Source organism: Protopterus annectens, chromosome 15.part0, assembly GCF_019279795.1.
Source record: "Protopterus annectens isolate FY-2018-M chromosome 15.part0, PAN1.0, whole genome shotgun sequence".
Taxonomy (NCBI): domain Eukaryota; kingdom Metazoa; phylum Chordata; order Ceratodontiformes; family Protopteridae; genus Protopterus; species Protopterus annectens.
Genome location: NC_056749.1, coordinates 545437955 through 545450454, shown reverse-complemented (window position 1 = coordinate 545450454; position 12500 = coordinate 545437955).

The following is a 12500-nucleotide window of genomic DNA, read 5'->3' as shown; positions in this document are numbered from 1 at the left end:
AGGAATAAAATGCCCATTGCTTGCAAATACACCATTTATGTGTCAAATGTCCCTCTTTCTCTTTTATGAAAGGGAGCAAAGGATATAGCAGGACAAAAGATAATCTGCATCTGTTGCATTATAACTTCCATCAGGCTTCGTGCTTTTAATAAGAATTAAGTTTCTAAAGAGCACGGAATTGCAGCTCAAAATAACCACCGAAGGTATATCTGTGGTGTCCATGTCTGGGATGACATGGAGACTGTAAGCCCTTTGTAAATGAGAAGGATCAGTGAATGTTGTCTACACAGCCTCCATACTCCATCCTAAAATGAAAGATAATACGTTTGTCCTCAGACATATTAACATTCTGGTTATATGAATACGCGAAATGCAAAACGTACTGCTGCAACTGATCATGACGCAAAAATGTTTCATTTATGAATCAAATACTTCAGCATGACATTAGCAATTACAGTAGCCTGAGTTCTTGATTTCATAGTTCCTTTTCTAAGTTTGCTAATTCCTATATTAAAGGTAGTACAAGTGAGCTGGTTTCACCAAACGGTTGCACAATAAATGAAAACCGAATGAAAAGTAAAGTAACAAACTTCTTTAATGGACCGTGGAGTTGTAAAATAACATTAAGCGCTTTCATCCACAAAAGTGGACTTCTTCAGAATGCCATATTGACTAACAAAGAATAAATTTTAAAACTTTCTGGCGCCAAACTCCGCCTTCTTTGCGATAATGCTTTAAAGAAACATCACATGTCAATACAATTACTTACATTGTATTCACTAGTATACAACACATTTAAAAATGACACAAAGTCTATCAACTGGTCATATAAATGAATAATATGTCAATAGCTATTACTCTTAAATAATGCGGCTAAAAATAGTCTTACTAAAAATATGTATATAAAATTGTTGTAAAACAATAAAAAACATATATATACCAATCACTATTTGTTCGTCAACAATATAGCTAAAAATGTGACAATGTTACTAACAGTATATATATATATGCATAAAGTTAAATAAGGCATGGAATGTCACTGTGAATAATAAATGAGATGTCGTGTGGTAATACACTAGTCATCCTGAAGTTATATTCTAACAATGGAAGTGACAAAATGAAGAGGAAACAGTGTACATAACACTAATTTCCAACTATTGTTGTATATGCTTTACAGTGTAAGTAAATTCCTATAGTGAACCTTTTTAAACGTAGTACTAACGTAGTTCTAATATAGGTTTGATGGTAATAAAGTAATTTAATCCTGGTGTCTTTCCAGCATCCGTACAAAATTGCCATATTACCTCTTTTCTATTCAATAAAGCTTTAAAATTCCCTCCTTTGGAATCTGTTTTCAACTGATCTATAATACCAAAGTTGAAAACATGTTTTTCTCCATTGTCAAATGTATGTCTACTTAAAGCACTGTTCATGTCCTTGGTCTTTATACAATATAAATGATCGTATATCCGCCTTCTAAATTGGTGTTCCGTTTTCCTTATATAAAAAAACAAAACATGACATGCACTTGGCCAAATATATGATGTTTTTGGTGCAACAATTACCCTGTTTAAATTTGATGATAGTCCTGTTAATATTATCTAAAGTGACACTATCTACTTCCAAAATTGCATGGCACTGGTTACACAAACAACATTTCTTCATATGACTATTAGCGCTAACATGAAAACCTGTAGGGTATCCTTTTTCTAGTTTCTTTTTTAAATTAGGCCCAGTTTTATATACAAAAATTGGAGACATACCTACAAAATTACTAAGTTCTTCATCCACATATTCCAGTTACTACTATTTTTTTAATATATTCTACATATGGTGAATAATCTAATATACATGCTCTTCCAAATTTGGATGTTTCAGTTGGTTCTGTGGTGTGTCCCTTTTTGGTAAGTTCTCTGCTTAATAAAGGGGGTAATTTGTTGCCCCATTTACTTACTACATATCTAGAAATATTGTCCAACATAGCACTCAGGTATCCCCTTGATATAAACATAGCACTAATAAATTCAATTTCTCTCACAACGTCACTGTATTCGGAAGTCATCCGGGCTGACCTTTATAAATGCTTTTCATCATATTTCTAGGATGGCAACTTGTAAATTCCAGATAACTATTCGAAAATGTTTTTTTCCAAAATACATTTGATTTAAAGCCAGTTTTAGTCTTGGAAATGTGTATGTCCAAATATGCAATACCGTCATCATTGCATATGTGTGTAAACTTCAAAAATGAACTAGATGTGTTCAAAAAATTAATAAAGGAGGAGACACTGTCCTTGTCACCTCCCCATAAAACAAACATATTGTCTAAAAATCGCAAATAATAAATCACTTGTTTATAGTGTTCACTGGTGAATAACTGGGTGGTTTCCCATTCTAACATAACCAGGTTAGCTTAAATGGGAGCACATGCTGCTCCCATAGCTACGCCCCTGGTTTGTTTAAAGTTCTCTCCCTCAAACTGTATGTAATTGTGCTCCAAGACCAGTGACATTAATTCCATTATAACATTGATTTTATCCCATTCTAAATCTGAATATTTAGATAAACTGTTACAAAAATACTCCAATCCTGTTTCTTTTGGTATACTGGAGAATAAGTCAGTGACATCAATAGTTATAAATGAACTATTTTCATACCATTTGTCAGTTGTCAATTTAGCTAAAAATGACCAATAATCCTTGACTAAATGTGTGATTTTTTTCATAGATGGGTTTTAGCCATCTATCTATAGCCATCTATCTATTACCACTCCCAGAGGATATATCTTCGATCTCCTTCCCGAGACTATGGGACGAAAAGGTGGATGTTCTATACTTTTATGAATCTTGGGTATTCCTACTATACTCGCTAAAGTTGGATGCTCTACTTTTAAAAATCCATGTGTGTCAATGGTAATACGATTATCCAATAAAAGTTCTTCTAAGCATAAATCAATGCGCTTATAACCAATGTTAATCTCATTAATGGATACGGTTTCGTAATTACCTGTGTCATATAGTATTTTGTACATTTCATTTACATAGTCATAAGTATTATACAGTACCACCTCTCCCCCCTTGTCTGGTTTAATCACCCTTATGTCGGTATTTGTTGTTAATTCTAATATTTTTCTTTCCTCACTGTTCAAATTGTCTTGACTTTTCATTTTCAATAATTGTCTATTAATGTTGTACACTTCATTAATCACAGCTTTTTCAAAAATACCTATACTGGGATGCGTGGGGGGTACGTAATTACTTTTTTTATCTCTACTTTCTTGCAATAATTAGATGAGTTCTTAAAGCACATAGCTAAATTCAATTTGCGAGTAAATAGTTTGATTTCTATAATAGTATCAACCAAATTAAATATAGGTCTGGGTGTGAATTTCATACCCTTAGCTAATAATGAAAAATGCTCGGGTTTCAAATCCATGTTAGTGTAAATGTAAATGATGAAGTTAATATAACTTCTTACTACCTCGTTGGATGAATTTATAATTGCTTCATGTGGTTCTATAGATTTTGTCGGGTCGTCTTATCATACCCCTCCCTAATTCATTACATCCTAATTCTGATTCCAGTTCCCTCTCTGTTTCCTCCATTTCCAATTCTTTTTCTGTATAGTGTTTGTCCCATAATTTCTCTCCCTGTGAAAATTTCCCCTCCTCTGAACATTGTGTTCTTCACATCTATCACTATATCAATTGTTTTTTTGGAATTCATGTCCATCACCATTTCCATTGTTTTTTTGAAATTTAAAATGGTCTTGTAATGCATTTTCCTTCCATATATACACCTTGTTGTTGTTATACTGTCCTAAATCCCTCTGAATTTTTTTGCTCTTTTTGGTGTATATATTTTGTGCTTTCTTGTCAGCATATGTAAACTGCTTTTCATACAATTCCTTCCATTGAGGAAATAATAGGTCATGAACAATCAAATTATTAAATTTCTCAACTTCAGCTAATAACTTACATAACTTTTCATCATTTTTCACAATCAATGTTCTCATAAATTTCATGCCAAAACCATCAAATAACTTGTTAAAATCCTGTTTCGTCTTATCATCCATTAATACCCCCATAGGGACCTTGAAAAATCTTAGTCCCATAGGCACAATTTTTAATTCAATACATTTATTAAGATATGCATTGTCAATTTTTAAGCCTTTAATGGCTATCAAATTTTTACTCAAAGTAAATATAGAATCTTTTAAAGTTCCTTTTGTAGTAGTAATATTGTCTTTTGTCTGAATGTCAGGTAGATGACCATTACCAAAATCAAAGTCCTTGGCCAAAAAAACAATCTAATTGGTCCACGCCATTCCCAATACTTGTATGCATGGCCCCCCTACTCTTGGGGCTAGAACTATTTACTACAGTACCTTTAGAAATGATGGATGCCTTATTCACGGCAGAAGAGTATGTTTTTACTTCCATTGGGCGCTTAGATCTTGCGCCAGTCTGTACACTGTCATCGCTCATTTTAAATAATGAGAAATCAAAAGTATAGTCCTTGTTGGAAATATGACTCGCATTCATTGCTTCCTCCCTGCTATTGACCTCCACAATAGGTCTCTCATTAGACCGGTTTTGACCAGATCCCTGGCCATTCGGTACGTCTGATACTGCAGCACTGGCAACAGCACCAAAAGATGGTGCTGTATCAAATCTACTCAAATTACTTTATCTATCTGAGTAAGAATCTCCCTCAGTCTGGCAATCTCATCTTTCAGTATGTGAATGTCAGACTTGAAGTCTCAACAATTCGTCACGGTCCCCACCAGCATTCGGTGTTTCATTAGTTACATCCATATCAACCAAATAAAAAGTTCACCAAACCAGCAAATGACAACAGAACAACAGCACAAGTGAGCTGGTGTCACCAAATGGATGCACAATAAATGAAAACCGAATGAAAAGTAAAGTAACAAACTTCTTTAATGGACTGTGGAGTTGTAAAATAACATAAAGCACTTTCATCCACAAAAGTGGACTTCTTCAGAATGCCATATTGACTAACAAACAATAAATTTAAAAACTTTTTGGCGCCAAATTCCGCCTTCTTTGCAATAATGCTTTAAAGAAACATCACGTCAACACAATTACTTGCATTGTATTCACTAGTAAAGAACACATTTACAAACGACACAGTCTATCAAATGGTCATATAAATAAATAATATGTCAATAGCTATTACTCAAATAATATTGTCACATTTTTAGCTATATTGTTGACGAACAAATAGTGATTGGTATATATATATATATATATGTTTTTTATTGTTTTACAACAATTTTATATACATATTTTTAGTAAGACTATTTTTTAGCAGCATTATTTAAGAGTAGTAGCTTGCTAAACCTATTTTGACCTTACCTTGTCTCTCCCTCGCCTCTTAGAATAGTGCAGCTTCTCTTGCTTTGATTCACTATGTTCTTTCCTTCATCTCTAGGAATAAGCTAGTGAGCTATGTATTAACTTTATTATTTCCATATATTTCAGTATTGTAGTATTTTTCTCTCTCCTTTTAGAGCCTGTGGACATTACATCAGTCCCTGTCCCTTAAATAGCAGGAGCTTGCCACAAGGCACACATCTGTAAACTTTTTCACCAGGATTATTGACATTGTACAATGTAAACAAGTTTAACACTAAGAGCCTTGCTGTATATTATGTCCTCATCACAGCCCTACTGGTGCTTAGCTGAATTCTTCCTTCGTATTGACCAAAACATGGCTAACTACCTCACAACTACTACTAAACTCTTAAAAAGAAAGTTACTACTCTTTATCCCAAAACACATCTCTACCAAAACAACACTCTTCATTATTGTCTCTGCCAAAACCATCCATGATAGAACAAGTAAACCAAACAAAATTACTGGGTGTTGTCATAGATGACCAGTTAAAATTTGATCATGTATTACATATAGTTAAAAAAAAATCAAAATTAGGTGCGTTATAGAAAGTAATAACTACCTACTAACATGGCCAGAAGACATATAGTCTCTACTTTCTTACTGCCATCTCTCCTCTACATTGTCTCAATTTCACTAACCTCCAAGTCTTACAAATGGCCAAACTTGAGCAGCATTATAAGTAAAAAAAGCCAAATTTGCAAGCTGTAACAAAAGAACACACCAATGCCTAGACCTTGGAGAATTAAATGGATTAAAATTATCACATTACTTAGTTCTTTCTCAGTTAACTACAATACACAGACTTCCCTATAAACCAGAAAATTGTCCAGCCCTTAACAACTTAATAGAACACTATTCCCCAATTAGAATTTTACACTTTAGAGAAAAATCACTAAAAACAAATCACCTAATACTGCAGGTGACTCAGTATATTCAAATAGTGTAGCTAAACTGTGTAACCACATCCCACTATCACCTAAATCCATTCAGAATGGTTATTGATTTAAAATGCAACTAAAATGTCCATCCAGGATGAATGTGACTGTTATCATCAGTTTGTTAGATTGTCAAACCATTTCACTTCTTCTAGAATCCTATGCCCTACCACCAATCTTCACCAAAACCTGAACAGTTTTACCAGCATTTCCTGGCTATATACATTGTTGTGTGCCACTGCCACCCTCCATCTATATATTAATATAAACCTTATGATAATCATATAAATCTATGAACCTGCTTTATACCCCACCTCTAAACTACATTAACATTTTCTGCCCTACCTAGCTCCTTCCCTCACCTCCATTTTTTTGAATTTCATCGTGGTGGTGGTGCTGCGGTAGCGTTGTCGCCTCACAGTAAGATGTCCTGTTCGATTCTCAGCTAAAGCGTCTTCTGTGTGGAGACATGCGTGAATGGGCGTGCCTTCATTGAAGGTTGTGCATCAGGGCTGGCAACTTGGCACGTAAAAATCTACTGCCAATCATTAGCAGACCGGAGTTCCACGGTGGCGACCCCTAACTGGGAAAAGCCAAAAGACGCAACAACATTCACATGCTCTATTACCTTTTTGGCAAACCCACTAATACACCTCTTCAAATGCTCAATGTTCAAGACCTACTAATTGTTTGTTTGTGTCTTTCGGCTTTTCCCGGTTAGGGGTCGCCACAGTGGAACTCCGGTCCACTAATGATTGGCAGTTGATTTTTACGTACCGGCTTGCTAATACATTAGTATATTTTACATTGCAATAGTTGCCTTTATTTCATATGAATGTAATCTAATTAGCAAATGTGTAACTTTTATGTCTGCTCATGTATATTACTGAACATCTGTTTAAAGATTTTTGTAATATGTTCACCCCAGACCTCAGCTGAAAAGGGGTTTTGACTAAATCCAAACAAGTAAACAGAACCAAAATAAATAAATAAAATAAAATTTGCACTAATCAATGCACAAAACAAACAGTTATCAAACATACAGTAATGAACTAGCACATCATACACAAAACATCCTGAAACAATCCAGATGCAAGGATGTTATCTTGGATAGACTATATATAAAAGGTCTTAAGGGATCTTTTAAATTCAGCCAAATAGGTGTATTCCTAGAATGGACAAGATATTAATTTCACGGGTACAGAACTTGATAAGAATATGAACACTACAGGAATTAACTATTAGCAATCCCCATGTGCCAAAGGAAGTTATTATAATTACAGATAGTGACAACAGTTCTTTTAGTATCTCATTCTTTAGAACCAGAATTTTAAACTTGGACTTCCAGGCCACTGACAGCTAGTAAAGGTTCCACAAACATTGTGACAAGTATATAACACTGTTATTCATTTGTAGCCAGGCTTCTGTTATATAGTTAATAGAAATGGCTGATGTCATTGTCCGAGGATTTTAAGTATAAAGCCAACCCAACCTGCTCCACTTCTCTTTCCATCATGCGTCATTTCATATTCCACAACAGAGCTTATCTGGGATAAAGTTGGGAAACTGATGGAACAAAATCTGTCTAACGTCCTCTATAATTTTTTTTACTGTGTCATCTTTTTATCACTCAGATTCATATGCGACATGCTCCAGTCCATTCTTGACTTTTCTGTGACCAAGGATTCACTCAAGTCTTTGCCAGAGCAGAGTTTTTCCCTTAAAATATTTCTTGGTGAAAGCTGTCTGACTCAAGTGTCCATATCTGTTTCCAGTGCCTCAGAACAAATATGTTAGCCCTTTCCTTGTTCTGTCTTCTCCTACAACCCTGTGTGGAATCACTTCAACACAGGCAAGTTACTGTTGATCCAATTCATCAGATACACACCCAAACAGAATCAAAAGCCCTAGTAATGTGTAGGCAGCATGGCTGGATCTAGCACAAGGCAACTTAGGCAACTGCCTAGTGTCTGGCCATAATTAACAAAAGAGTACCCACTCCACTTGGCTGTTCCAGTCTGACCACCACCCCCCCCCCCAAGTATTGGTACCTAACAAGAGAATAACACCATGCTTCTCTGAGGATTTAAGCCAATGAGCGAGACTTCCTGGAGCTCAAATCAGAGAACAGTTGCCCTTTTGCCAGGTAATAAGAGATAGAGTTAACGTTTCATTGGGAGTTTCACATTCCTTTCAAGAGTTTCTCTTTTCTATATATTTCCAGTACAGAAGCAAGATCAGAAGGCATGCACTCTAGATGTGATCACATTTTTCCCAGTTTGAAATGCAGCTTATTTTCATAGGGGCTGGGTTCAGAGAAGCAGCATCCTGTCATGTGATTTTAGCATGCATGCTATAAGCAGCCGCTTTCTGACAACACAAGAGGGAAGGAACTTAAAGGATGAAAAAGCCATGGATCTCTGAGGTGGCTTTTAAATTCCACTGATTACAGAAGTGGCAAAATCAATGCGGTCATTATGAATTTGACAGAGAGAGACTTTATTTGAGGTTCTTGATTGTGAAATATCTCAACTCCTGAAAAAAAAAAACTGTTGAACTTGTAGGTAGGTGAACTGAAGTTGCAAAGTAGAACCATTTTGAGCTGTAGTGCTATTTTTTTTAATTTAAGGAGATGCTACTTTTCTGATTGTAACTACTAACATGTTCCTTGTTCATCTTGTCTTCAGGATGCTTATGTGTTGCAGCACAACTATGGTCACATCCTGTGGAGACTGACTAGTGGTGTGAAGTATGGAGATAAGGGTTTGATAGCAGACCTGATCATTGGAGAAGCACCATTATATATTTATTCTGTGTTTGTATATTTCTACTGGCTTTGTGAACAGCACTCTTGGGCACATACATCAGTAAATGATAGTCTGTGTATTCTTTACATACTAAGGTTGCATTCAACATGTGGCAACATGCATCCTGGTGCTCGGTGCCAGTTCTCTTTTTTCTTCATAGAAAAGAGACATTAAAAATGCCCACCCTGTCACACCAGCATAATTCAGTGTGCACTATATTTGTTAATCTCACCTCCATTAAAGTGTTAATGTACCAGGACTGGTGTTACTAAATAGTACTTCACTATATGCCACTAGGCTGAGTCCCAGAACGTGTCTTGAAGTTTAATGGGCTCCCAGGTGTGCTTTCAATAAGTGTGGGTTTCAGGGGAAGAAAAGTTTACTGTTGCTCATGTCTGTTTTCAGTACGAGACTGCTTTGTTTTATTTTGTTTAGAAAATGGCTGCCAGTGTTTTGGTATAACATTTGACATATCTTTTAAATTAAATCTAAATATCTGTGATAATTTGATAATTTATTTATTTATTTATTTATTTATTTATTTGCAGTTGGTTTACCAGGATAGTCCATTAGGCCAAAAAGAACCCGTTTTCAATGGAGTCCTGGGGAGAAAAGCTCCAAAACAGGTTAGGTACATACAAAAGATTGCTAATAATAATTATACAGAAGTAAAAGATAAAACATTTGAGCTCAAAATTCAAGAAGCATTTAAAACAATACAATCTAATGAGGATTAATGTGAAGTAAATATGCTGAGACAGTAACGTTGTTTTACATTATAGAGTAGTTATTCCGAAGGAACATAAGCTTTGTTAGGTAAAGTTAAGTATCATGAGCGTAAAAGGAGGATAAGATATCTTATGTTTGGGAGCAAGAACAATCCCATTGGGACTTTAGATGTGTATGAAGAGATTTTTTGAACATGTACTGGTTGGAGGTGGTGCGAATGGATGGTGGGAGTGAGTTCCAGAGACGGGCTAGGTTAAAGGATAGTAAGTGTTTGCCTGGGGGATGAGATGGTTTATGAACTTCTAGTAGGTTTTGATTGTTAGATCTTAAGACTCTATTTGGTAGGTGCATTTTAAAGGCAGAAGACAGGGAGGGACAAAGAGAGGGGTTGAGAATGAGCTTATGAGCTAAAGTCAGCTGTGTATAGATGAGATGATTAGGTAGTTCAAGCCAATTTAGTTTTTGGAGAGAGGAACAGTGGTGGGTGGAGGACCTGTGGCTGTTAGCGAATTTGGCAATTTTGTTATAGCAAGAGGAAAGCTGTTTTTTTAGAGAGGTCTGAAGATTAGTCAGCAATGGAGCCCCATAGAGAAGGGAGGGGATAAGAAAAGAGGAAGCGAGAGTGATAATTGTAAAAACAAACAAGAAAATGGTTATGTGCACGGCTGAAGTACTGAAATGCTCAAGGTGTGGTTAATTAACTGGGACTACTTATTACATTTAAAGCATGCACCTGTCGAGAGTTTGTTTGTTTTTTTTGCTCTCCTCAAAATTTGGGGAATGCCAGTTTGTGGAAATGCACAGGCAACAAATGATCTAGGTATATTTCCGGGTATCAATAAAGCTGTGTGACATTTTATACACACCAAACAAAACAAATGATTTTCTGTAAAAGTATATCCAAAATCTTGAGTAACACAAATAACTTGAACATTATTTTTATTTTGAAACGTTAAACTTTTTTTTCTTTAACAAAATCCTGAACAATACAAAATACTGAAATACTATTCATTCTCATTTGGTGCTAAAGTGTTAAGTTCTATATTTGGTTTAATGTATACATTTACTATTCAGGATTTTGAGGTTTATTCTTTTGAAACTTCCACAATTTTGTTTTCATTCTTAAGATCTTCAATTAAGTATCAGCCTGATGACAGGGCATCACTCTACCCAGTCAAATGCCTTGTGAGCAGTCATTGTGGCTTTAATGTAATAAAGCTATCAAATCATATGAAAAAAAAAAAACTTTCTAAAGAACAAAAAAAAGGGTTTAAAGAAAATAACTAGTAATTTAACTGTAAAATATTATTGGGAATAACAGTATAATTAAGAGGCTATGGTCATGAACTGCATACAAGTTACTGTCTTCAGACCCTAATTTGACAACTGCATCTCTGCTTGTATATGCCAACACTGTTGGCAAGTTACTTAAACACTCTCAAAACAAGTCTGTCTCAAAAATGGCACCCGTATCTAGCATGTTTTATTCATTACCAAAACAAAGAAATAAAACATACCATGACATTTTCACGAGAACAAGTTTTAATTCTACCATTTCATTTTAAGAGACTGTTCAGATGTCATTTAACAAAATCGGAGGGATACTATCATTTATTGCCTTTTCATTTTGTAGGGACCCTGGCAAATAAAAGCAGTATCTAGCATTACTATTTAGTATTTGAATGACCCATGGCTGCACTACTGAAGACATCATCATATGGAAAAGTTTTCCATTAAACAGCTTCATCAAACCTGGTTATTCAGAGTATGGCTAGATAATTCTGCCAACACAACAGGCAACACCCAAGGTAAATTTTTATCCTTTGAAATATACACATGCTCGCTCACAATTTTAAATTGAATGATTGTAGTATTCACTGCTTAAAAACATGTTATCAGTTACTTGTGAAAGTTCCAATAGAAGTTCATGGATCTATTCACAATCTGTTAAGATCCAAGACTCTGTATATTCACAATCAAGAAAGGGAGAAATATTCTATTTTGCTGCATGTCTAAAGTAATTTAGAGCTCCTTTCCAACTGATGATAAAGATTAAAAGGACGAAACCTTTAAAAACATAGCATAAAACAGATGTTCTTCTGCACATTGCAAATCTGAAGTGAAGATGACGCCTGCAGAATTTATAAGTTTAATCAGAGAAAGGTGACATTAAGGAAACCTCTCCACAGGCGGTGAAGTAGGAAGAAAGAAAAATTCTGCATGAGGGCTTTGGAGGAAAATTAGGTCTGACAGGCTGCTTACCTGAAGCATTTAAATATTTTACTTGTCAATTATCATTCTCATCCACCTGTGAAAGTTCACAGGGTAGAGTCCAACTTTTCTGCTGAAGAAATACACAGATTTAATGTGTTATGCTATTATTAAGACACTGAGAAAACAGGTTCAGAACATGGAGGGGGGTACAGTAAATGCAATGATTTTTTAACTGGCAGTAAAATTATACAATTCCCTAGTAGTTTGAGTTTTTTGGGCCACAGGTCACATTACTGCAGTTGAAAGGATGCTACATATTGTGCTCACACAATGTTTAGAGATCGCTCAGCTGTTTTTAATATTTCAAACTGATGCAAAGCTCTTTGGTCTTGAA